The sequence below is a fragment of the Corvus moneduloides genome, chromosome 14 (assembly GCF_009650955.1).
Source record: "Corvus moneduloides isolate bCorMon1 chromosome 14, bCorMon1.pri, whole genome shotgun sequence".
NCBI classification, from domain to species: Eukaryota; Metazoa; Chordata; class Aves; order Passeriformes; family Corvidae; genus Corvus; species Corvus moneduloides.
Window position 1 is genome coordinate 16,160,870 of NC_045489.1, and position 27,626 is coordinate 16,188,495.

At 44.0% G+C, this 27,626-nt stretch overlaps 1 protein-coding gene across 3 annotated transcripts in view; it reads right to left on the bottom strand.

Moving 5' to 3' along the window:
- HTR2C (5-hydroxytryptamine receptor 2C) overlaps nt 1-27,626 on the bottom strand; it is a 263,054-nt gene that overhangs the window by 190,849 nt on the left and 44,579 nt on the right. Inside the window, exon 1 of one of the 3 annotated variants that reach the window (XM_032124099.1) lies at nt 19,968-20,805. The exons of 1 other annotated variant lie outside the window; for it this stretch is intronic. The gene's annotated coding sequence lies outside the window, so the exon portion shown is untranslated. Of the gene's footprint in view, nt 1-19,967; nt 20,806-27,626 lie in introns of those variants that run through there. One more of the 3 variants, XM_032124094.1, reaches the window with a different exon arrangement.

Sequence of the window (27,626 nt, forward strand, 5' to 3'; positions counted from 1 at the left end):
CCTAAATGCATGACCATTGATTTGGCTGCATTAGAATGCATAGGAGACTACACCAATTACAATGGGCTTTGAATCAGACTTCAAAAGAAAATGTGCTGTGAAAAATGGGGCTTTTCGGGGACCAGAAGACAGGCATGTTAAGAGCTTATTCCAGCAGCATTCTGCAGCAGGAGATACTTATAGAGGTCAAAATGATACCCAAATGCTGGTCTGCACCAGAAGCCAGTAGGAGTATTCACACCCCAACCCATGAGAGAAGCAGTCAGGAATGGTGAGCTGACACCTTTGTGTTGACAAGGAGTATCTGCACCTGTTAGTGCAGCCATGTGGAGGGCTGCCAGATCTGGCAGTGTTCATGCAAAAAGTACATCCTATCTCATCTATTTTAATCAATGCAATAAGCTAACGAGAAACAAAAAGCCAGCAGAGCTGATCTACACCGCTGAATGGAAGGATTCCATCCCGTTATGGAACGACAGTGCACAGACACACTTCTATAGAATAGAAAATGTAAAATAGTTTTACTTGGTATATGAAACCCGTTCTAAGATGCAGAGCTGCGGGCATTTTGCAATAATTTCAGAAAAGATTACTATTCTTGCATCATATAAGCAGAACATCAGCAAATCCATGGCCTGATCACCCCACTCCACACTGCAGGAACACCTGCCGTTCCTACCTTCCAGGCTGCAGGCCTTGGAGGCCCAGTTCTGCTATTTGAACATGATCCAAGATCCAATGAATAATGAGACCCTGTCCTTGAGTTCAGGGGGCTCTGTGGCAGTCCTCAGGTTATAGCTGTGTGATTGACACTGTCGAAAGGAGTTTCTGAGCACCAAAATGTCATGTTCCTAAACCAGAGTAGCTGCAGAACTTCCTGACACTGACCACTTTCCAAACAGATGATTTTCTTTTAGGGTTTTTCAAATGTAAAGTAACAGCCATTAAAAAAAAACAAAAATGGGCTCTTCATCTCTGCTCTCTTCCCTCTTCCCACTCCTGGTTTTCACTGGATGGAGAAATTCTCTCACCTCTGCTAAGATAAGGTTTCCCCCTTCCTCTGAACATCTTAGCATCCATCAGAGACACCAAACAAAGCCTTCTCCACCTTTACAGTTCTTGAATTCCTATACTGTTTGCCAGCAAACAAGTAAACTTCAGCTTTTTAAATAGCAATAAATTCTTCACTTCTCCCTGTCCTCTAAAATACCATGTACATTCACATCTCTCTAGAAGCAGTAATTGTGTAAGCTAGTAATTCTTAATAATTACAATGAAGATGCCTAGACTATTCCTGGCTACCAAAATTGAAGTTCTTATAGAGATGCAAATATATTATTTTTAGAGATGCAGAGCCACATTTTATCTCACAGTCTAATGGATGTTCCTTAAAGGGCTGCAAATTTTCTTGTGCAGCGTTTTTGTCCTGCTAATGTGGCACTTAGAAAATGTGGTTACCAATATAACAGCATCTGTAAAATTTCACAGGGCAGAGGGGAAGCTATTCTTTCAGGTACAGAACCTTTGCCTCCACTTCACTAAAGTAAGCTTTTTTCTCTTACTGATGTTCTTCAATGACAGCAGCAGGGATGGGGCTGAAAGAAGGAAGATATTGCCATGAGCAGATTCCAGGGTGCAAACAGAATGGGAAATATTGATGCTACTCAGCCACTCTTATTCACCACAGCACACAAAAATTGCCTCACATACTTCCAAGCTCAGTGATAGAAGTCAGCCCTTCACTCCAAGGTACAGTTTGTAGTTAATCCAATTTTCCTGGAAACAACATATTTTCTGTTTAACTTCTTTTGCTACTGTTGTAAATCTGTTCTTTTCAATATGAATTTTGCAGACAGGGTTTTACACGTAGCCCAAGCTCATTCTTTTGAAAATGGCAAAATATTCATCCTTTCCTGTGGATAGAATTGTTGTGGGAACAACAGTTTAAGGAACACCAGCCAAAGGAAACTCCTCTCCAGGGGTGCAACAGCTGGCTTCACCAGCTCTTCCAAAGCCTTCAGGCTCCTATCAAGTTTTGGTGACTGTGTAGCCTCTCCTGACACCATATTGCCTGTCTAGTAGGACACACGATGAGCAAACATCCAGAGCTGAGGATGCTCTTTAATGACAGCATTGTTCATGCACCTGACAGTATTATAACTTGAGTTAGGCTGGGGAGTTTCCATGGAAACAAAACATGACACGAAGAAATAAAGCAGAAAACAGATTTTGAAAGAGGGTCCCAGTCTGTAGCCCACTGACAGTCTGGAGGGACTCCAGCACTTGTCACAGCAATGAGAGAGGAAAATAGGAATAAAATAATTCCTTATGAAATGGTTCCATCCTGTCATATTTCAGAGCTATTTCATTGGTGATGAGCAGTTTGGGCAGGAGCAGTACAACCTGTACCAGGGCAAAAGCAGCAGCTCCAGGCATGCAACAGGCCAAGGAGGCAGCAGTAATCAAAGCTGAGTCACAATCAGTGGGCACTCACAGCCCTCCTAGATCAGAACCAAATGCCTTGGAAACAAGTTCAGATGCTGGTAGTTCCAACTTCATCTATCCAATGTGGTATAAAAACTAATATCTCAGATGCCCTGCTGACAGCCTAATGAGAAACTGGGTTTGCTCAGGCTGCATGTCCCAGGTGAGCAAGCAGGGTAACCCTTGGCACAGAACAACCAGCCCTTTTCCACTCCAAGGTATAAGTGCAAGATGACTGATAATCACTGTCACCACTGCCATCATCTGCTCTTTCACCACAGAGCCAGAATTTTCATTTGACCCAAACACTTCACCCAGACTGAGCAAAATGTTCACTGAAAGGCAGCAGTTAAGAGAGAAAAGTTTAGACCTAAATGCCTCCATTACAGCCAAAGGCAAGTGAAGAACCATCATCTTTCTTTTCAAACATACCCACCACCTAAAAACTATTTCCAGAACTGCATGTTTTTAGGATTAACCTCATTGCAGTCTGGATAGAAAAATGGGAGCTCCAGCATAAGGCATCAGGAACACTGAGCCAGCGTGCAGTGAAATTGCATCTCCCCCAGCCTTAAGCAATGTCAGGCTGGGACAGAGCTGAACAGCCTCCTTCTGCTCCCCAGCTCCCACAGACATCCCACTGGCAGAGTACAACCCTGTGCTGCATTACCAGCCCCTAAGTTAGCTGCAGAAAAGCTGTTTTCAAACCAGCACAGCTCATGTTTGCCTGGGCTTTGTAGCTTCACTCCTGAAAGCTGCATGGCCATGGAGTTCTTCACAGATTTCTGTCTTCTGTACCAACAAAGTCTTCTGCATCTTGAACAACGCTGGGGCACAATTTGACCCTTATCCGGACAGCAACACAGAACTCAACAAGTCAGTACGAGATTTTTCTTAGAAGCCTGATAAAGGACAAAAGATTCAAATAGGGAAGAAGAAGAAGGTCTTGACTTTAGACTCATTCCACCTACAATAAACCTCTCACTTGAATGGTTACATGTACTGTTTTCTTGCACTTGTCTGACAAGTTACTGCTCTTCGTGCAACAAATTCTTATTAAAAAAAACCACTGCCAACCATTTCTCAGAAATATCTGCACAAGACAATACACCCTTAATTTCTGAGCTCTTTGTAACTCCTTACTCAACTCCCGTTGAGACATGAGCATGGCTCAAGTGTGACAAGTCTAAAGAAGGAAGCTTGTTGCAGAAAAAGCCTGGATTGCTACACAGGGAACTCAGTGATTTCTCAGCTCTGCTGGAGTGCTCATCCTAGACGTGTCATGCCTCAGTGCTGTGCATGCCTTGATTCTACAGTGGCAAAAGGAGATCAAAGACAGGCAATGTTACCAGCAGACCTCCCTGAGGCTTGTCAAGATGCCAGGCCCCTGGGTATAGCCTTGCTTGTACTCACCCTTGCCCTTTCTCATTATCTTTGATTGTAAAACCTTCTATCTGCCTGTGGTATTTAGCACAACAAGGGATGTCACAGTGTGTGTGACATATAAAATAAGAAAAAAAACAATGAAGTCAAAGACATACTTCAAAAAAAAAAAAAATCACATCCCGTTAGGTTTCTTCATAAATATCAGTTAACACATCCTACAATAATCACTGGATTTTCAGTTCTGTCTTGAACTGGAACAGTCCCTTCCAGTTCAACAGTCACTTTCACTTTTGCTGATGCTATCTGAACCCTCATGCACCCCAGCCTAGGCTTCCTCCACACCCTTCCACCTGGACCACCAGTTTCCCCATCTTTGGGCCAGCCAGCACTGAGAGTCATATGGTGGGGAGAACTTACACTATTTACATTACCCAAATCACACTGAAGGTCGTTCACTACATCCTTGCCTAACAGTTGTCTCCCTTTCAGGAAAAGCAACAGTTGTGGGGAGGGCAAGGAGGAGAACTCCCTGTTTGGGAGCACCACACCCAGGGTTTTCAAATCCAAGAACCTTGCACATCTATAAGGTCTAGGCCCAGCTCTGAGCATGTCCCTGACCATCCCATAGCAGCTCACAATTTAATACACTCAGATTATAGTTGAACAACAAGTACCACATCCCTGTTTAAGAGATGCATGAATTATTGATGGTGTTCAGGAGCCCTATCTTGCTGGCCCTGTCTAGTGGGCCAGCAAGAACACTCAGTAGTTCAGACGCATCAAAATGAATAATAAAGCTTTCTATTTTGAAGTTTGGCCGTTAGAGAAAAGAATCCTGGCAAATCTATAATTTTGTGTAATTTCACTTGGATGCTCACTGTAATAGCCGTAGTATTTATGACACCATGAGTCATAACCATACACTCCTCGGATAGCAAAGACACCATTATCCACACTATTTAAAATCAGAGTTCTTGTGCAGGAGAATATTCTACTAAAGGCAAGGCCTGCTTATTTGACTTAAACTATAGGCTTAGTCTATAAATATGTACTATTTCTCTACGTACATCTGTGTCAGCCATGAAATGCATGTAAATACGTGTTATAGAAGGAGAGTTGTAAACATTATGAGAAACGCCTTCTAGTAATTCTTTAGATTCTGCCCATAAAATAGAAAATCCAATTAAATTGCCTTCTTATGCTTCAAACAAACCTTGGTCATGCAGTAATTAAATCATAAAATAGACCCTCTCAGAAAAAAAAAACACTGCTGCACATTCAGAACATGATACCTTCTTGCATTCTGGCAGCATTTGTGTGTTTCACTGAGTGCAATGAGAAGACAGAAAACAAAGTTATCATCTTTATTTTGAATGGAGGGCAGTGAGGGCTAAAGATGTTTTGAGGGACATTCTCAGTAAATTTGAGACAAAAGGGATTTTTCTCCATTCAGTTCTGGCAGATATTCAGCTGCAAGCTTGAGAAGTTCCTGCACTGAGGGTCAGCACCTCTCTTTCCATCCTCCTCTTCACATAATGTGTATGAGACTGTGGCTCCTGAGGATGTAACCCCTTGCTGATTGCCAGCACAGTTCTTACAGCTACGAGGGACCTTTCTGGGTAAGATACTGCACACAGCTTCTAGGATTTCACACATTCATTCAGTGCTGTTAATAATTACTCAGTGTAATTCTGAGCAGTAAAATATTTATTCTGAAAGACCCAGTGTCTTGATTTAAGGAACCTTCCAGCAGTTTGAGACTCACAGTCCACCTCAACCACTGCAGTTACAGTGAAACAGTAATTGGTATTCGGAGAGATGTTGTTACATGATATTCAGAGGCATTTAACAGGATGTAGCTGCTATGTAAATATTATGTAGTTTTTATTTGCAGTATCCTCATAAAACTTCTCATTTTAATATCCTTCCCTGTTTGCTTGCAATCACCATCCACATAAAAGTCACTAACTTGAGAAAATGTTTAATCCAGAGTTGTTATATTCTGTCAAGCCTCAGAGATTGCACAGAAATGAACCATATCACCCCAAAAGTCAACCCTTTGCCTATGCAGAACTCTACCATGAGCAGAACTCTACTGCCCCAAACTCCAGAAAAGAGATTACTGAGTCTGTAAACACAGAGTACTCTCAAAAGCTTTCCTGATAGTGAAGGAATTGTTAACAAACAGGTAATTTTGCTGTAGAAGACCGAATGTATTTCCAGAATTACATGTGTCCCAACACTGCCACTGCAATGGATTTTTATATAGCAGTACAGCAATAGCTATTATAAAAGATGGCATCGACTGCTCCAGGCAATATTTTGTCCTTGGATCTTCATCTTTTCCAGAGTCAGCATCCACATTTGTGCAAAACAAGAAAAGGATAACAGGGTCTATTGTACAAAAAGCTACCTGTTCCTATCATCCTTACAAAATAAACCCCTCATTTCTTATATTTCGTCTCCAATCAAAAATCTGTCATCCTGACAAAACTGAAGTATCTTAGAAAATTATATAAAGATTTTCAGGCTTGACCTGTTAGCTACCCATCATCAAAGAAACTACTGCCATTATGACATGCATCCAAGCCCCTGAGGATGCTTTTCATACTATTAGGAAGTCTAGTGGTCAATTTCAGCATTTTCTCATTTTTCCTCAATCAGCCAGAAGCAAAAAGACATCCCTGGGCAACACAGAGCAAAAGAGAAAATTCTATCTCAGTATCCACTTTTCTCTCAGAAATCTCAAAGAAGAAATCAGAGGTGAACGTAGCTCTATAATTATTATTCACAAAGTGTTTCCAGTGAGCTTTTTCCTCATCTCTGGGAGATGCAGTCTTCTGCATCAATGTCAGACGACGTGGCAAAATCACCTGCAAACTCTATAAAGGGTTGTGAATTCATCATTGCTTGGGGCAGTGATGTGGCTGGTAGTCATTTCCTGATCAAAATTATCTTCTGGAATAGCCCAGGACATAGAATATACAAGAAAACATTGATGCAGCTGTAGAGCAACACTACTTAGAGACTAAGAAGAGATTGGGGATTTTCTTTGCTTGTTTATGGCAGATATACTGAGAGTCTTTCATTTAGAGTCTGGAGCTAGTTCTTCCTTCAACCACAGCTAATAGTCAGATGACAAACAGAGCATTAAAGCTGCATGACTAGCCAAGCTTGTAAAGTCTTAATAAGAGATCCATTGGAAAGCATTCCACAAAAATGTAAGTATTTGTTTGTCTTACAGGCAGGTGATGTCATTTCTTCTACCTTCATCCCTGTCAGGGGGAGCTCAGGAAAGCGAAATCCAGAAACATGAAACAGGCAGGGATACCAGCTCTGTTTTCCATCATGCCATTTTACATGTGCCAATGCTACAGCCAAGGGACACCTGTGATGGAACCTCACTGGTTTTACTGGTCAGGAAAGTTCATTAATTGAAGCATGTGCCCACGTGCCATCCAACAGGCAGCAGACCTGAAGGAAATACAAAGAATCCCCAAGACCTGCCACCAGAATAATGAGTTTGGCTGAATAGCGCCAGACACAGGTCTTTCTTTTTCTGTACAAAATGTCAGTAGTGTGGAAACAATAAACACCCTGTGAGATTAATGCAGTCATTTTACACTGCTCAGCAAGCTACTACACAAGTTAGATGTCAATGCTGAACTTTGCATTCATCAGTGAAGTATGAACTTTCCTAATATTTTGTAAAAATAGTGATTTTTTTTAAAAAGTGAAAATACCTCTAGAGATTTGTATTTGGAAATTTAATAAAACCCAGGGAGTTAAATTTTTTTGTACCCTCAGGAAGAGTGGCAATGTAAAGCAGTCCACTGTAGAAACACCACCTTTAAGTTTGGATAGGTTTAAAAATACTTGGTTCCAAAATAAATCCAAAACCCTCAGTCTGCTTATCTGTGCCCAGGCACCTTTTCATTGCCTGGGACAAGAGCAAAATTGCTTCTCACCCTGCTGCACACATGCCATCATTCAGCTGGCAGCCAGTCACTAGTGGGGTTCCCCAGGGCTCAGCATTGGGGCCAACTTCATTGATGATCTGAACAAGGGGATCGAGGGCACCCTCAGTCAGCGTGCAGATGACACCAGTTTGGGTGGGGGTGTTGATCTGCTGGACAGCAGGAAGGCTCTGCAGAGGGATCTGGACAGGCTGGGTCCATGGGCTGAGGCCAGTTGTACAAGGGTCAACCAGGCCAAGTGCCGAGTCCTGCCCCTGGGTCACAACAACCCCCTGCAGCTCCAGGCTGGGGCAGAGGGGCTGGAAAGTGTCCTGTGGGAAAGGCCCTGGGGGTGCTGGTCAAGGTGGGCAAGGGGCCAGTGGCACCTGGCCTGTCCCAGCCATGGTGTGACCAGCAGCACCAGGACAGTGACTGTCCCCCTGACTGGGCACTGGTGAGGCCACTCCTCAAATCCTGTGTCCAGCTCTGGGCCCCTCATGACAAGAAAGACATTGAGGGGCTGGAGAGTGTCCAGAGAAGGGAATGGAGCTGGGGAAGAGTCTGGAGTACAAGTCTGATGGGGAGCAGCTGAGGGAGGGAGAGTTGGCCTGGACAAAAGCAGACTCAGGGTGACCTTCTCACTCTCTATCACTCCCTGAAAGTTGCAGCCAGGTGAGGGCCAGCCTCTTCTCCCAGCAACAGGACAAGAGGAAATGGCCTAAGCTGTGTCAGGGGAGGTTCAGGTTGGACATCAGGAAGAATTTCTCCATGGAAGGGGTTGTTGGAAGGGGCTGCCCAGGGAGGTGATGGAGTCACCACCCCTGAAGGTGTTCAAGAAATGACTGGACTCTGGACTTGGCACTTAGTTCCATGGTCTAGTTGACAAGGTGGTGATCAGTCAAAGATTGGACTTGATGATCTTGGAGGTCTTTTCTAACCTAAATGATTCTGTGGTTCTGTTCATATGCATTTACTGAAGAGTTTACATGGCAGGACAATAAAACAATCACTGTAAGTCATCTATTCCTACTAAGATAAATATTTAGAAAAACCTGTGACCTTTAAAACCATGTTTTCTGAGCTGTGAGGACAGATAGAAAAGGAACCACGTGAGCCCAGGCAGCCCAAACCACAACAAAAGAGACCCGTGTAAGTACACAGTGCTTCAGCAGGAGGGAGACAACACGCCCTCCTGGGTATCTCTTCTCCCAAATTAGCGTCATTAACACAGTATTCACACCTTCTGTTTCCCAACCCACAGGAGATTTCACTGAAGTGCAGCAGGCAGACATAGTATTTGCCCTGCCACAGATGAAAGAGCCAACGGAAGTCATACCTTATCCATTGCAGCTCTTCAGAAAATTAGTTGGAAGTCCAAGTTTCTTCAGCCTACTTTGACAGACTAAAGCAACACAAACCATACAACACAAATGGGAGAAATAAAAGGAGAACTATCATAAAATCTGCAGCCAGCAGAGGACAGGGACAAAGTTTAAATCTCCTGTTAATAGCATCTATTACTTTCAGGGCTCGCCACAGACTAAAGAATTTCATCTCACTCTGGAAAAACAATACTGATCCTCAGGCTGAGAAGAGGACTTCATCAAGCACTCCCATGGCCTGATGAAGTCAGGGCCTGTCTGACCATTCAGGTGCCACTCCTGGGGTCACACTCACACCACCCCGGACTGTCACTGCTGGGACCAAAGCCCCTTTGCAGTGGCAGCTCCAGTGACCCACTGGGTCCCTGTTTGTCTCCCTGCACACCCTACACTCACACAGACAGGTTTCCCTCACTGGCTTGATCCCAGGTGTCCCATAAGAGAGACCCAGGCACCTGGTTCTTTTAAATCATTTAATCATGGGGCAGGACATCATAACTGCTGGAGCTGGTGCCTCCAGGGTGGGACCCCAAGTTTTTACGCCCTCACAGTCTGTGCACCCATTCCAAGGTGACACTGAGTCTGGGGTCTTGCTGCTGTTCACCAACTCCTGCAGAGTCTCAGGGTGCCTGGCCATCCCCCAGTGTCCTTTGTCAGATGAAGGGTCAGTGCTGCTTCCCAGCCCCTTGCCAGGGGCTCCAGCCATTTCCCCCACCCAGGGCACAACCTGCAGCTCTCACTGCAGCTGCACGGGGAGCTTCCTGCTCCAGATGTGTTCCTCAACAGTCAGCATAAAAACCTCTTTTCATAACGATGCTCCAACCCAAATTCCAGTCATCTAACACTAAAAAATGCACACCTATCTTTTAATATTTATAAATTAATACTTAGAGATAGTAAGACTTGTTTGTTCTCATTTTTACACCACAGCTAGAAAGAATCTGCACTGCAAGATAGCAGCAATAACTCCAATTTAACCAAATTTTGTTTGCAAGTAGCACAAGGTTATCACTTCAGTAAAGGATTTTACAGCATAATGTCCACACAATGAATAACTTTCAGAGAAATAAAGAGTGGAGGCAATAAACACCTCCCAGGTAGAATGGCTATTACCTTTAGCATATTTATAATTTGGCTTAATGTAAAATTTTGAGATTTCTTTTTGCAACATTTCTTTTTGTTCAGCTTTTACAAAGAGACACATTCTTTTTCTGTGCACCGTAGCTGCATAAACAATCATTAAAGTAATACCTGCTTAACATGCCCTTGCTCATCAGCCTAACTTGAAGCATGGTCTGACTTGGCAGCATGATGAGCAGTCCTTCTCCATGCTTTCCATCGTGGTTAGGGGTATAGGCTGCTGGGCTGCATTTGCATACATTAGATGAGCACAGGTGTCCCTACTGCTAAGACACCAATAAAACACTCTTTTAAGAACAGAATGAATCAACTCAACCTAAAAAGGAGCCTAAACATTCCTAAGTAATCATGGCATCTTCATTTTGAAGAAAACCAACTTTTAAGCATCCATGGCTTAAATATTATTAAGATTTCTAGGAGAAATATTCTTCAGCCCCAATAGAGCCCATGTTTTATTTAAATTAGCATTACACCTAAGAGCTTCAGCACATATTTTCTTCTCAGGCAGTCCTTATTACTTTGTGACTGCTTCGTATCACCCCTAAATAACACTGTCACCAGCTAAATGAATAGAGTGAGCTATACTTACAGATGATTTATACAGAACTAAAACATGTACCAGGAGGCATATTTCCACCCTGAATCTCTAGATACAGTTCCCTGTGGCAGCAAAGGAGCTATGTGCCTTTCTGCCCTGAATTTCTAACAAGATAATTTGCGTATGTGCACTCTCCTGAGCTCTGGCACGCACAACTTTGCACAAAGTTGGAAACCTCTGTCTGGGAAAGGCACATTGTGTGCCTCACCCTGTTCTGAACATCTTCTACAGCCACTGCAGGCATCACTTGGCACAGCTCACCAGAGGCACTCTGCTTCTGGAAGGAGAGGGGAAAAAATAGACAGGAAGAATCATGCCCAGTCTTATTCAACAATCACATGGCATGCACTGGAGCAGTTCGAGCTGTAGGGACGTACGGACTCACCTCTGTGAACAGAAGAACCCTTATCCTTACTGGTGAGGTCAAACAGCAAAGAGCTGGCTGCTGATGACCAGTCATGCCAATAAAATGCTCCTGTCTTCCCACTGGCCCTTTATATATTGTCCTAGAGAAGTTCCAAGGACTCCTCCAAAAATTTTGTGGGTAGCGTACAAAGTAATAACCACAAAAGAAAATATATCATGTGAAGAAACTACAACTCTGAAAATAATTCTGTCAGTCAAGCTGACCATCAGGTGAGGATAAATCAAACTATTGTGTTGGATACTGGAGCAGTGATGGTAGCAGAGGAAGCTTCAGCTGAAGGACTAGGAGCTAAAAGTCTAACACTTGCAACATCACTCATTCAGCTGCTCAGTGCCCTGGGTAGTATATTCTTCATACTAACAGAGGTATTTTTAAATGCAACTTCAAACCTAACACTGAAAAAATAGAAATACATCTTTCTACCTGCTTCACACTGTTCAGGCCTTGTTTCAGATTTGAAGGAATGCTGGAGAAAACAAATAATCTGTAAAGAAAGAATGAACCCCAAAGCAACCATGAAGATGCAGAGAGAACAGCCCCCCAAACCCTCCACATAACTTCTCCTTCTGCTTTGGGTCCCTTCCTTGCCTATGTGGCCATGATTTTCACAGATTTTCAGCATGACACTTACCAGATTGCATTGCAACTAGTCAGAACTTGAACACCAGAGGAATCTGTCAAGCAGCACAATCATATAAAGGCTCATAACCAAATACAAGGACTTCTGCCTTCATCTTGCCACATTGCAACCATGTCAAGGAGACCAAAGGGAGAGAACACAAGCTCCTACTTGATCAGGTACGAGGAGTCCTGCGAATAAACCTCAGGACTGGCTCAGAAACAAGTATGTGGCTGTTTGTGATAAGCTAAGCAAAGCAGTGGCACAAGAAAAGGCCAGCACTTCTGGAAAGAGGCAGTTACACAAGAAAATTTGCCATCTTGTAAAATTATCCTTTCCTCACCCACATGGTGTTAGGCATAGTCCCCACTGGGCTGTGCTGAAACACATTCACAACAGTCAGGCAGACGTGACGTTGATCACTGCTGCCAGGATATATTAGGATTATTATATTCTCACCCTGCTTTTTACATTATTCTCTAAGCATCTGCTATTTGCCACTGTTGGAGACAGCATACCAGGCTGTCAGTAATTGTTAGTGTCAAGGAAACAAATGGACTGTTCAAGAAAAAACTGTAAAAAATGAAGGTGGCAAAAAGAGAGAGGAAGAAGTAATCAAGGTGGAATCATAGAGTCTCAGAGATGAGGTCAAGGGGTGCTAAATAAATAATAAATGCCAGGGTGAGCACTGAGGGGATAAGAAATACAAAACAACACCCCAGTGGTTGGAAGAGGAAAGATTTTACTCCATATTCCTGCTAGAAGGGAAGTACCTCAAGGGCAGAACAATGGAAAAAGATGATCAAGCTAAGGAAAAGACACAGATGAGGCAAAGACCTGGACAGGAGCATTTTTGGGGGGCCACAAATATTAGTCCTGCAATTGTAAGTGGTCATCTGGACATGAGACCCAAAGCAGCATCACAGAGCAATTGCTAGAGGACTGAACTCCTAAGGAATAAAGAAAAAAGTACTTAAATTAAAAACCAGCAGAAACCCCAGAACCAACAAAAAGTATGGCAAAACAAGAGCGCTCAAAAACCAATTTTGTATTTGCTTTGTCATGGATTTTATGAATTCCTCAACAGCAACAGAAACCTGTTCAGACTCTCCTGGAAAACATCACCCAGTGGCCACCAGGAAGCTGAACCTGAAAGGAACAGAAATCACTGTGACTGCGGGGCCTCCTGCACCTGCATGTGATGGGAACCTCAATCAGCCTTTTGAATAATCCTGAAATGTTTTAATCTACTTAATAAAGGGGGGGAAGAGCAGCTGTGCCAGCACTGCAAACTTGTTTTTTGCAAACAGCTCAGTGACACACCACACACTGACTGTAAGAATATCATTACCTGAAATTACTACGGCACACTTTAAAAATCATTGATAATTGACAAGATGTAATTTTAATGAGGAACCATCAGTGAATGAAAGTGCTTTTAACTGGGCCTGCTGAGACAACTTTCACAGCCCAATGCAACTCAGAACTGGCTTAAGTGATAAATATTGCCAAACCTAGACAAGCACAATCAAACAACTCAGTCTTCTCCATATGTCCAGCCCTATCAGAGATCAGACACTGCAACAGAGAAAAGCATAAGTCTACTTCTCTAGGGTCAAAGAATTCAGTGGGGAAGGATCTACTCCACTTACAGAAGGGGGAACAGTTATGTTGAAAGTTGGAGAATTAAAAATACATTTTGGAGTCAGGGCAGATAAATGGAACACAAAGTCCCAGGGCCATTGTGGAGCTACAGGATCTAATGACACATTTAGATGTTTGAAGAGAAGCAAGGTTAGAAAGGTGATGTTGTTTCTATGTAAGGTGCTAGTGAGAATATTATTAAAATCTGGCATTCTGCCATCCCAGAGCAGCCACCTCTAATGTCCACAGCTCAAAAAGATGCTGAAAAACACAGAGAAATGCATAGAATTTAACTGCCTGAAAGCAGATTGTGTGGAAAGGGTTTAAATTATATGATCTCTCCAGCAAAAAGAAGGCTGAATAATGATTTGTCCACATCGTGGGAAATGATTTGCATTACCAGCAGGCTCCTTAATTAAGCAGACAAAGGATGAAGATGATTCAACTTATGGAACAAGAAAATAAACAGATTGGATTTATTATTTTATAAATCACTAGAAATAATTACTCATCAAAACAACTACCCTGAGGACACCTTTGAGCTCCAGTTATCTGCACTCTTTAAATAAGCCTGAATATTCCTCTGAAAGGCAAGGAGAAGTTTCTGGGTGAAATTTTCTGTAGCCTGTGTCATCAGGATGATCCGAAGGATCATGTATGCATTACAGAACTGAGGACTGCTAGAGAATATTTGCCATAGTCACACTACAGTGCTCAGACTTACTTGCTTACATGAGGTTTGGTATTTGCACATAGTTGTAGAAAATAGAGAATGTGATGATTAACATTCAAAAGCAGGTACGTTATCGAGACAAGAGAGCCATTTGGTACATTTATTCCAGCATTCAGCTATTTTATTGTTGTAAGCCAAGCACATAGCACTGGGTACCATAAAATATAAAAATACAGGCTTCTTCAAAGGGAGTGTGTATTAAATTTAATCCATAACTGTAAGAGTTTCGGTAGACCTACAGTAGCCCCCAGTAGAAATGTTAACATTACAGTCTTCCACATAACAGTGTCCACAATAACTGTGTGCAAACCACTGTATATATTAAAGTGGGGATAATTAATATGCTTCTGCATTTTATTTTTTGTTTCCTTTGCAAGCAATAGCTGTTCTAAAATCATACATATCTGCCCAGAGCATCCTGAATGTCACATATGCTGAAAAACAAAAATTGTGGTCAAATGCTGCAATTCCTGGAATGAAAACACACTCAAAAATCCACATTTTGGCTGAAACCAGCCTGTTGGGTAAATCTCAAATATAAAATTCTTTATGGGACAAATCTCACTCTGCTGGTCTTCTCTCTGCAGCAGTAATTGCCTGCATACAATCAAGGTGCTGAGAAGTGGGCAGAAGCAGAAGATCCGCAACACCCACTGACACAAACACGTATTCTCCACACCAGTCTCTACAGTGACACAGATTTTCCCACTTTGCTTTCACCATAAAGCCTGGAACGTACCAGTCTGGCAGATATAACTGCTATTTAATAGGAGGAGGGCAAGCACAACTTGCAGTGCCAATCAAAGAGAGGGTTTATAGAATCAAGTAGCAATATCGGGTCCCAGTGAGCAGAAACATACTGGCATCTGCTCTTGGGATGCTCAGGAGCAAACAGCAGCACACGCTTCACAGTCCCACTCCATCACATGGACTGACAAAAATGACTCAAGTCAGCAAGGCAGAGTTAAATCTGCAGGGTCAGATCCTCCAGCGAACCCTTCAAAGGAGCCTGGAGCATCCCAGGTGGTGCTGGTGGTTTGCTGAATGTGGACTGAGCCCAGCTGCTGTTGCGGGGTGGGGTTCATCTCATCCACTGCTGCTGCCACCCCCACACCCAGCCCCGGAGCAGTCACGCAGGCTCCACCCATGGGATTGGAGAGGAGTGGGCATTTCCAGCCTGCAATTCATCTCATCTTGCTGTACAAGGGTAATGGTTCCCTCCGACTGCTTTTTTCTCTGCTGCGAAGAAAATCTAAACATGAAGCTCCAACATAAATCCTTGCACCATCAGATTAATGCCCTTCTGTCTGTCAGTGCCAGATAATTGTATCTGTAATGACCAGTGAGATCTTCCATGCTGTCACACCTAAGAAATAAAGCTGGGACAGAGCAGGGAGACCAATTTTACCACTGCTTGAGCTGGAATCAAAATGTATTACTTGTTACCTAGTATCTATGAAGGGGAAAAAAAATCCAAAATACAGAAATTGGTTATAAAGGAACCAAGTTACCAGAACATGTCCTGCTGTCCAGAAGACCAAAGTGATGATCAGTGTGTGTCCTAGCTGCAGAGCAAATAAGCTGAAGTAGTTACTGTGCAACTTGAATTCATGGACCATGGCCCGAGGATGGGAAAATCTTGGCTGGCAGAGGGGCTAACCCATATCACATCCTGGCTCACCAATAAACTGCACCTTTGCTGTACAACAACCTCCCACCTCTACTTTCCCCTTTATCGATTATGCAGAAACCACAGAATTCATACAATATTTATATCGTGGAAGGAGTATTATAGTGATGGGGGGGTGATGTCATTTCTCTAATGTTTGTTGACTTATGGCTAGAATGTGCAATTCAACAGCTGAGGAACATATAATTTCTATTCATGCTGCACTGCTCAGAAGCGCACACATTTCAGTCCATGTCAGCTGAAAAAAGGTAGCCAGATCCTTGGACACTTGCCACTGCAGCTATGTAGTAGAATTATGGTACCTTGAACATTTTATGATCTCTGATGATAGCAGCATTTACACTGGGCTGATGGTTCAAATTAATCTGATTTTCAGAAGTTACAGCATTTAATTAGGATTGGTAATAAAAATTATTGTATCAAAGAAGCATTATGACAGCATCTGTCCTGATCCAGAGATGGGGGAAATCGGTCAGGGTTTAAAAAAAACAAATAGTAAATTATTGAAAGTGACTAACAACCAAAGAAAAGGACCTTCTGGAACACTAAACAATAGAGAGCAACTGCCTCATCTTTGGGGTGGGAAGTTGCTTAATAATTTTGCACCTCAAAACATTTCTTTGATGTGGTGTAAAGCCCTCTCAACAATACAGGTCCCTTTCTGTACATTTTCTAAGCAGCTAAATCCTAGCACTCCATTTTTACTTTTATTGCCTTTCAGACTGGTGAGAGCAATATAATGATTCATCATTAAAGCACACTTTAAGCAGCTTTGTTCCTATTTGTTGCTATATATATTAAATAGAAATTGCTCTTTGAATTCACCTCTAAAGTCAGACCCAGTTTTTTTATCTAACAAGAATGATATCTCCAGTCATCATCTGAATGCAGCAAAGTGAGAAAACCTTTTGCATAATATAAATATCTGCATTCACTAAGAGGAGACTGATGCCACCACCTACCGTGAATGCATTTTATAAGTGGTACAAAGCCAGATAGATTCCAAATGCAGTAGCACAGTCTCTTAAAGACACTCCAGGCACTATCAGAAAGGAACAGTTTTATCTCCAACTCAACAGTTTCTGGACCACAGGCTTTAGTCACCTGTAGCTGGTTTACAAGCAGCATACAAACCGTAAAAATGCGATGGTTGCTGAAAGAGTGCAGGCACCTAAAGACAGGCTTTTGTTTAAATCCTTAGAGAAACCAGGGGAATCACCCCCTAGCAAAGAGCTATTTCTTTGCCCTGTTACCCATCTCCTACACCACCTGTCACTGACAAGCAGCATATGACTGGCCCTATTCCAGCATGGCTCAGCAGGCAGAGGACCTAATGGATAAGGCCAGGCATTGTCTCCAAAAGGGCAGACCTGCAGAGGTCTCAGCATCTCTGCTTCCAGGTCCCCACTGGGCCCATAAGAACATCAAGTTTAGCCCCTTGTTGCCAGGGGGCACAGCAGGAAGTCCCTGTCCTCACACTCCAGGGTGGGCAGAATGTGACTGCCAGGTAGAGGAAGGTGATCAGTACAGTGTGTGTGACACAAAGTGCTGGCCACTCCCCATTTTATTGATTACAACTTTAAAAATTAACTCTAACAAATAGCTCTCAACTTCCACATAGTTAGAGTTTAAAGCAGAACTTCATTGCTGACCAGAAAGGCTGCTCAGAAATAATCAGTGGTTCAAGTGTACGTGTTTGATTTCCTGAGCGGATACAAGTAGGGCTGTAAGGAACATATTCCCATCCACTTCTTCAAAACACATCACCTGGAAATACACCCTAACTTTTTTTGCTGTTTTTTGTAAAAGTACCTTTTGAAAAAGACACTTGCTAGAATAGAGGCACAAAGATGACCAAAATAGTTGCTGGCCAGCAAGTGCCCAAACTAATTCTGAATTTAGAAATCATGTTTGAGAACCATTTTGCTCTGATTCAGCCAGTTCAAATCACCATTCTGTCTGTGTGCAAACAGCAGTAAATGGGATGACTAATATATATTCTTTTCTAGTGCTTCCTGCACAGGCAATGGTGCTACTTAATGCTCACCACCTTCTATAAGTGCTGTTATAGAAAGAAGTCATTCAGATGACCTTACACCAATTCTACACTGGTGAGACTCCACTGAATGTTCCTACATTTGTGTTTTCACCACTCCAAGTGAAGCCAGGAGATTTTTCTCTTCTTTGTAGGAGAAATACCTGTTGCTATGGAGCACTGGGGATCTAGTATGTGGGTAAGAAGGGATCCTCTTTCTCAGGACAGAGAGGAGTAGATACTTCCCAGGTGTCATCACAGCCTCCATCCCTAGCAGGGATTGTGGCTTCTTGATTCATACACAACAACAAACCCACCAGACCCACTTCTGCTTCTCCACCTCCAACACAGAGGTCTTGCACAGCAGAAGAGGTCTTCTCTACAGGATCCCAGAGCAGGATGGACAAGAGTTCTGTTCTTGCAAAAAAGGAAACATGGTGGATTCTACTCCAGATTTCCCTATGAGAGATGTCAATGCTGAGTCAAACACAGCACAACAGCCCTGGGGAACCTTAGGAGGCAATTACAAATGCTCTGACAAAAATGCTCAGGTAGCAACACGTTCCAATTAAGAAGGTGTTGCTACCTGAGCAAAGAAAACGAAAGTGACTAAAGAGATTTACAGCGCAGATGACAGTGCTGCTCTTTTTCTTGAAGGATGCAGTTATGAATGACACATTTGTTCTGTCAGGATGCCACAGAAACACTTCTGAAACTGTTACACAGCAATGGCACTGTTGGCTGTGCTGTCTCAATAGCTCTGCAATGCCAGAAACAAACACGAACCACTCTCCATGTGATGCAGGTGAGTGATTCAGGCAGCACCTTCCTGTTGTGCACAACCAGGTTTCCTTGGCAGGGTCTGCGCTCAGCAGCCAACAGGCAAACCTACAGATGTGGGTCAACCAGGCCAACAAAATCAAATAGGTGTCCAATGACCAACACTCTGCTTTTCCAGGGAAACTGGAAACTTTCCTTTCAGATTAATCTTTACAGAATAAAGCTCCCACTGGAGGTCTCAAGACAAACCAAAAAAGCATGCCCTGATGGTGAGAAGGTAACAGTATTAGCTGCTGCTGATTTTGTTAGGGATTTCTCAAGAAGGCGACTTTCTAAACAAGCCTAAGTAAATTTGATGGCACTGACACATTTTTTTTCTCCCAGGTATTGGTGCAAAAAATCCTCAAGCAAAGATTCTGGGTGGTAAAGTAGTTAGAGTTGAACAAAACTCCTCTCCACGGAGCTGTGAAAGCAAAACGTGAACCCCAGACTCATACACAGACTGCTCCTAAAACAGATTTCCTTCTCTACTTACGAACACCAAGATCAACCCTTAAGGACCTCAACATTCCTTCTTCCTTAGGGAAGAGCATCCTTTTTCTTCCTCTTAGTGTAATTTCACTCCTCAAAAGCATACCAGCTCCCTGTCAGCAGCATTTTCCCTGTCTGTGGGGGTGCCCCCTGTCCTCCCCACATCCACAGGAGCAGAATGAAGGGACCTGTAGAGTGCAGTGTGTCCCAGTTTCTGAACCGAAGCATAACCCAGCATACTGCGGCCAACCTCATTGAAAGGTCATACAGCAGGAAGAAGTAAAAGCTCCCAGGTGCATTTCACTGAGACAGAGGGTAGTTTGTTTCAATTAAGTGCAACAACTTTATTGCCAATCAGAAAAGGTATCACTCAGGTATCCTTTGCCCTCTCCTCCCTGCTGCACACACAGAAATCACACACATATTTTCTGTCTGGCATTACAGACTGCAAATTAAGCCCTGTTCCCATGGAAATTAAAAAAAATTTTATAGCCCAGACTGAGGAGAGGACTGTATCCCCCCGGCAAAGATCATGGCATATTGCACAGGCAGCAGCACCTACCTCTGTGAGCCGACAGAGCCAGCAAGTCAACATAATTCCTCTTGGATGGAGACGTTTACCCCAGCTCAGACAGCCGGGGCTCTGCTGCCATGCCTGGAGCTTCGGACACGCCAAGAGAGCATCTTCTGTGAGCAGCGCGGCTCCTCTCACACACCGAACTGCAGCAGCGGCAGCCTGAGAGAGCAGCAGCAGTTGAATTGCTGCACATGTATCTCTGCAGATTATTTCCTGCTCAAACACTTGGCGTAAAAGCAGATGCTCTTAACCCTCTGGAGGCCTCTGGCTTTTTCCCCCCTCGGCAGAAGAAAGCTAGCAACTCCAAATATTCTGCGGTGAGGCCGGAGAGGAATGACCGGAGACTCGCAGGGCATCTTCCGAGAAGTAGTCCCAACCTCGTGTTAGTTGCAGTCACTTTGTGCTCAGGGAGCCAGGCATTCCCACAGCAGCCCACAGCATCCCCAGCCAGGCACCACACGGTTCCCACTGCATCACCCACTGCAGATCCCCAGGCTCCAGCAAAGCACCGCTCGTAGCTCACATGGGAGGGTGGCCAGAGGTCTGACCCTGCAGCTGGAGGCCACGGCCGGGCAGGCGAGGAGGTGAGGGACACGAGAGGAGCACAAGTGATGTGGCAAGCCCAGCAGTGTCACCCAAACTCAGGCATGCAGGGCTCCTGCTCCTGGCACAGAGCTCTGCGGTCGCAGGCGCTGCCCCATCACCTGCAGGCACCCACTCGGCGGGCAGGCACGGAGCGTCCGCGTGGCACTCGGCTGGCTAGCGTCAGCACTGCTCCCTCTCACAGCCTGCGAATGTGACTGGAAAGCATGGCTGAAAACATGCTACAATTAACAGGAGGGAGGGAGATACTATTGCTCTCCTGCTAGTCTTAAAGGCACATTGCTCACATGTGCCTGTTGAGAATGCGAACGCCCACAGCTTCAGACCCAGCGTCTCACCCATCTGCAGGCAGCCGAGAAGCCCAGGCAGGAGCCCTGTCTGGGTGTGGGGAAGGAGAGCACCCCAGGAGTCAGGAATTGAAGGGGCAGCTAGCAGGAGTCCCTACATCAGGGGCTGGGAGTGAGGCCTGACACACCTTCACCACTGTCCAGGGAGCCAAACCAAGCCCCTGTCACCCAGCCCAAGTGCTAGCCCCTGTCAGTGGCACCTCCACCAGCATCCCAACCACACATGGGTCAGACTGGCCACTGCCCCACTCAATCCCACGTGGTACCAGCCATTGTCTCCAGCAGGCAAGGAGGGCTTGGTATATAGCCTAGGAGCATGGTGCCCCTCTCCTGGTCTTGGCAGGAGAGTCAGATTAGTGGCACTGTTCCTGCTGGAGATACTGGCCAGGACCACAGCAGCAGCAGGTGCAGTTTTGCACCTTGGTGTTACACAGCAAGGATATCCCTCGTGCACAGCCACAAGCTGAGGCACTGAAATCCAATATGCCACACGTGCTAAAGCTGTGATGAGTCCAGCAGGTCTTAGACTGGCTGTAGCTTCTGGTGCAATAGCCACCTCCCTCCTGCCCCAGGGCTTGGGCCAGCAGGCTGTGCACCAGCTCAATGCCACATGTTCTCTCTTTGGTTCTCCTCATATCCTCTTCTGAGTGCCTTGGGATACTCTGGTTTGTCCTTCATCATGACACAGCACAGATACAACAATAACAGTGCCCATAAGTCCAGCCCACATCAAGGTTTTCCCTCCCTTGCCCCCCTAACAGCTGGCATCTGAACCTCAGAAGTCAGCAAAACAGGTGATTTACACCATTATAAATCTTCACTTTTTTCTCAGTAGCAGTTGTTGCCATAGATAACATGCTTTTCTGAGCAGGACCAAACGGTGTGAAGCCCTGAACCTTGTTAAGCCACTTTGCGTCACACAGCAACCCGTTAGCACCTTTGATTCTCCAAGGCCATGGAGACACCAAAATTAACCTGATCAATACCTGCCCCCATCACTGCGAGGCAAGCTATTAGTAGTGTGGATATTTTAGCCTGAGCATACAATGCCAAAACAAATTACTACGGTGAAAAGTAAGTTAAGCATCCTGTAACTTCAGGCTTTCCTGAAAAATAGTCTGAAAGGGAAGGTACAGACTGTATACCATTAACACAAAACCAGCAGAGTTACCACTGAGGCAAGCATGCATCACAGCAAGACAAACACCTGCTTTCCCTGTAGTGCTGGTACAGAGGTGCCATTAAAACACGATCACGTCATGAAACGAGCGCAATGCATGTTTCACTGCTTCCGGGCCATGCAGCTTCGTGCAAAAAATACCACGGTGAATTAGCTCAAAATGGTCTTTATTAAGCACTGCACATCTTAAAGAAAGCCTTTTTAACACCAGACCTACAAAACAAGCATAAGTAGTAATCAAAATGCTAGGCAGAGACACTTAAGGCTTTATACTCCTGAAGTTTTTCCCCTGAGTATCAAAGATCAAATTTGTTCTACAGAAGATAGCTGAGGATTTCTCAAGTTCAATGCTTCCTGAGCTCATTGATTAGTATGCAAACACAGCACAGTGACTACCAGCACATCACTACAAGCATCTATCCTGAAAAAAGGCAATCCTCTGCAACTCACTCAGTAGAAATAGTCTATGTACAGGCACTATTACTTTTTTAAACTGCAAGACCTGATGGACCAACCAACTCTAAATTCAGGGGAAATGACTGCTTATTAAATGCATAAGATCAAAGGCTTATTTGAGTTATTCCATCATGTACAACAGAGTGTTTTGGAGTGAGAAACTCAGGTCAGCAGGGTCATCTCTTTCAGTCAGATACCAGATCTGTCACTAAAAATTATGCACGTTTGCAAGGGTAGATTTTTTTTTTGATTTAGTGTAATATGAGACTTCATTCTAAAAAATATTTGAGCGTAAGGAAGCCATCATATTTTGAAGTGTCATACTACAGAAAGCTGAATCATTAAAGACGTCTGCAAACAACTGCAAGACCCAAAATTCATATCACAGTTCTACTAACCTGCATATTCCACCAAATATATGTATTCTAATTAGATAACACAGGCCTTCACAAAAAGAAAAGCACTGCAAAACAACCTTTATCAAAGGCTTTAAATCCATAATAAATAAATGTAAACTGTAAGAAACACAGCCATCATTACAATGGGGGTTAAAAAAAAATAAAAAAGAAAGAAAAAGAACCTTGGAAGTCAGAAACCTGACCATAATTATTCCCAACTTTCAGAAACATATTTTCAAGTGTATTGCTATGTGATACCTGACGAATAACAACACTAAAACCTCTTGAAACTCAGAGCTCTCAGGTGGTGGATGTGTCTGTGCACACAAAACAAGCAACTACCCAACAGACAGCAGGCACATTCAAGAGCATCCAGCATGCTGACCCTACTGGGATTTATAAAAACAACAGCACTATTTTAAATGGCTACTTTGGAAAAAAACAATAAAACCAAGCAGGAACAAGAGAGATGGAGGCCTGGCATGATGAAGCTGTACCCACTTACATGGGTCCTGTAAATATTGTGGCTCTCTCTGCTCAGAAATCCTGGAATACTGACCTCAACCTTCTTCATGTTACAAAATTCCCATGCTCTACTCCTGAAATTCAACATCTAACTTCTCTTTATAATTATTCTTCTACTATACTCATATAGTACATGAAGACTAATCTATCTTCCAAGAAATGGTTTGTCCTCTGCTGTTACCAAGTTGCAAAAATCACCATTCGTTTGTCACAGGTAAGTAAACAATTCATACATCAAGTAAACCATTCGTACATCTATTGTCAGTGCACCCTTCAGGTCACACATAAGAAAATCCTTACAAGTGGGAGGAAAGGGCTTCTGTACAGTGTGAAAAGCAATGTCAGCACGATCATTTCAGCCGTCTGGAGAGTGATGGGGGTGCCTGGAGTTTTACTTGTGCACTTCATGCACTGAAGCAACTGCATTGGGCAACCCGTACATGGCACAGGCAAGAACCTGAACTCCTGCAGATAACGATGGCAAGAGCAGCACTGGAAGAAGCCAGGACTCCCTGGGTAAGCAACAGGTAGGGAGATTGTCCCTCCTGAGCCTTGCATCCACTTTTGATGCATGCAGTAAGAGCCATACTCAGCCCAGTGAACAGCTCCTCTACAGACCATGAACTGAAAATTTTGACCAAGAAAAAAAATTTGGCAGATGGTGAGAGCTTCTCTTAGAAGAACATTTCACACACACACCCAAAATCTGTAAAGAGTAATGCCCAATTCTGTACTCCCTACAAGCTCTTGGCTACAAATAAATTACAGAGTCTCTGGGATATGCCAAACCTTCCATGCCAGCATTCCCTGAACTTGTTCTCCTGGCTACCCACCAGAGCAGCTCCCAACATTTTGCATCACTAATCACTCCAGTTTTTCTTATCAGCCCCTACCAATAACCAGCTACTGAGTGCTTACCATAACCCCAGGGATGCCTGCATTCAGAACCACTGGGTTGATAGTGAAGGGGTTCCAGCCAGAAGAGAGGCCAATAGCAAATACCTGAGCATGGAGTTTGGGAAGCAACAGCACCGAGCTTTAATATGCAGCTTGCTCAGAAACTACCTCCCAGCAAATTTAACAAAAGGAGCAACTAAAGCATTTACAGTTTTGAACACTCACACACACATTAACCTGGTGAGCTGTCAGTCCTGAGGTTTATTTATATTGGAAAAACTTCAGAAGTTCAAAAAAACCATTAGCATCCAAGGAAGCCACACTGCAGCACCTCACTGGGAAACATCGTAGAACTAGTCTGCAGTGTTTACCTAAGGAGATGCAGGGAAAAGCTACGGACATCAGAGGCATAAATGCCCTTTCAAACACCCTATCTGCAAGACAAAAACCCACTCTTTTGACTTGGCCTATTTAGAGGCAGATATTACTGACTATGAATCTTCAAGATATCAGCATTGTATTGTGGTTTTTTGCGAGGTTTGGTTTTGTTTGAAATCAGTATTTATGTCGTGCTTGAAAATACTCTATTGTATTTAGCCATTAGAATCCCACAGCCCTCCTTGTATCTGGGATTTAAAAATGGAAGTATTTGCACTGTGAGCAAGGTTTGCAGAATTCAATGAATGTGTTGGCAAAGAGTCAAAAGAGCATGTTTGGACAGCCTGGGGATTATAAGGTCCCCCCTGCGGCCTTTTACAAGCTAGCTGGTTTCACCTTTATCAAGGCTTCCTACTGGAATTACTTTTGTGAAGTCAGCCTTGATTTCTCTGAAATTTTAAAATGTATTTGAGAAATTCAACATTAAAATAGGACCACAGGAATAATTCATAATAATGAATAATAATCTTATATCTACTAATGTCCTTTGTAGTCAGAGACATCTGGGCCAAACTCTACAGCCAAAATCAACTATGGTATCTACAAGTACAAAACAATCTACTCAAAATGGAGCTCTCAAAGAAGACAAATCATCCTTCAGAAGTCGGGCACTGTGGTTCTGACTGCTGGTGCTTCTTTCTGGTTCAGTAATGAAAGAAAGGTAGTAACTATGAATAAAAAACTCCAAAAGGTGCCAAAGAGAGACTGTAGCAAAGAGAAAAAGCCTGTAGCAAAGTGACCACCTGGGTATTGAAAGACAAACTCTCCTAAGGCTCAGATGCAGGAAGAATGATTAAACATGGAATCAGAGCCCAAACTACAAGTAGATCCAGTTTCTTCATGCAGGCAAAGTGAAGCTAGAAGTATTTTAGGAAGGTGAGCACTGGTAATAGCTTTACTGTAGGACAGCTAGGTTAAATTGAGCTGGGATAAAAAGGAGTGAGACTGAATTATTTAAGCTTCCTTTCTGGCCATATGTGCTGTGAACAGCTGATAAGTTGTAGGAAGAACATGCTACTTTTAGATGTCTTGACTTTCCTGTGCCAGGGTCCTTGTCTCTCTGCTGAGCAAACAGGGAACTAATGCTTATTGCTACTGGGAAGCTGGGAAACATGGGTTCTCCCTCGCCTCTGGTGCTGGCTGATGAGTTATTTTGGGCTAAACATTTAAGTTCATAACCCATTCTTTAAAATGGCCCCAAGATTCCATGCATATTTGGGAGGTGCTCTGAAAAATGCCAGCGCAGCTTAGTTCCCATCAGCATCTGTCTGCAACAACAAAGACTCCAAAAACAGAAAGATCTCTCCAGGCAACCATGATGAGCAAGCTCTGTGTTCAACTGGGACACACAAATATCAGGGAAATATTGTGAGAAGAGGTCTTGAAGAAGCACTGTAGCTAGTTAATGTCAAATGAGGAGCTCATGTGCCATCAACATCGGACCAGAGCTGCACTGGCTCGGGACCCAGAAAGCCACGGGAGCACCCCAGCACCCAGTGGCTCAGGGAGCCACACCAAAGTCATGGGACACTTTCTGGCACCCTCCCCACCTCATCTTCTTTCTGGGGATTTTCTTTGTAATGAAATTCTTCCTTTCATCAAAGATTTCATGAAACTTCACAGCCAAGTTCAATTTTCTATTTATATCTGTTTTACTTTCATACAGTTTTGGAAGAATTCTGAAAGGATTCTACCATACACATTTGCCAGAGTTTGATAAATATTGTTTCTGTTCAAAGGTCCACAGGAAGCAACAACAGAACCAGTAGATTCACACCTCCACCTTCCTGTTGCACTTCTGGAGACCGCCTCTCTGGTATGCACCCACAGGACAATCCCCACCTTTCCTTTGCCTTGCTGTTGCCTACCCTGCTGCTCCCAGATGCAGCATCCCTTCCCTGGGACTCCACTGTCCTAAATACCAGTTACAAAAATTTCCATGTGCAGGGCCTCACATATTAGCACTTGTGGAAAGAGAACCAATGTTAGCACCAAAAAGCTGTTAGGGGACTGTGGAAGCACTGAGCCTTCTTTTCACACAAAACTGCATTGGGAATTTGAATTGGGGGTGTCTCTCTGTTTCTCAGCTGCAGCATGAGCTTCTCCATGCTTCAGGCATCACCTGATGGAGTCAAAGCACAAAACAGTCAGTTATTCAAACCTGCAAGGTTCAAAAACCCCAGCTGAGAAAGTGAAAGAGGAGTGAGATATCACAACTGACAAACCACAGCAGAGAAAGGAGACTTGCTCATGCTGGGCTGAAGAGGAGGTTTCTTATACAGCAGCTGTCAAAAACCTTGTTCTGAAATGGCTCAGCAAGCCTCACCTCAGCCTTGTCCTAACTCGGACAGCTGGGGACAGCTCTGCAATTTCCCCAGGAATTCCAAGAGCTCCTGTGGCCCCAAGGGCCTTTCTGGAGAACAGGGAGATGACACTGTCCCTTTCTGCACCCATGATACACTGTGGGGCCCCTGTCCTCCCTTCTGCTCCCGTTTCACACTCTCTCTTAGCCAGTGGGTAACAGAGTGAGGGTTGGGAAAACACTGGAGAGGAGCCCAGTGGTCAGTGCACTGATACAGCACATGGTGTCCTGAGCTCTCTGCTGTCCAAGCACACACACTCCCTGTCCTGGGCTGCTGGGATGCCACAGCTGCTGTTCCAGCCGTGGGCTGAGGTGTCGGTTCAGCACCTTCCAGCTGGCCAGAGCAGCATTCTGTGTCCCAGCCCCTTTGCAGGACACTCACTGGTGCACTGTGATTGCTCAGCCTGAACACATTAACCCAGGAGCTCTAAAAAGGTT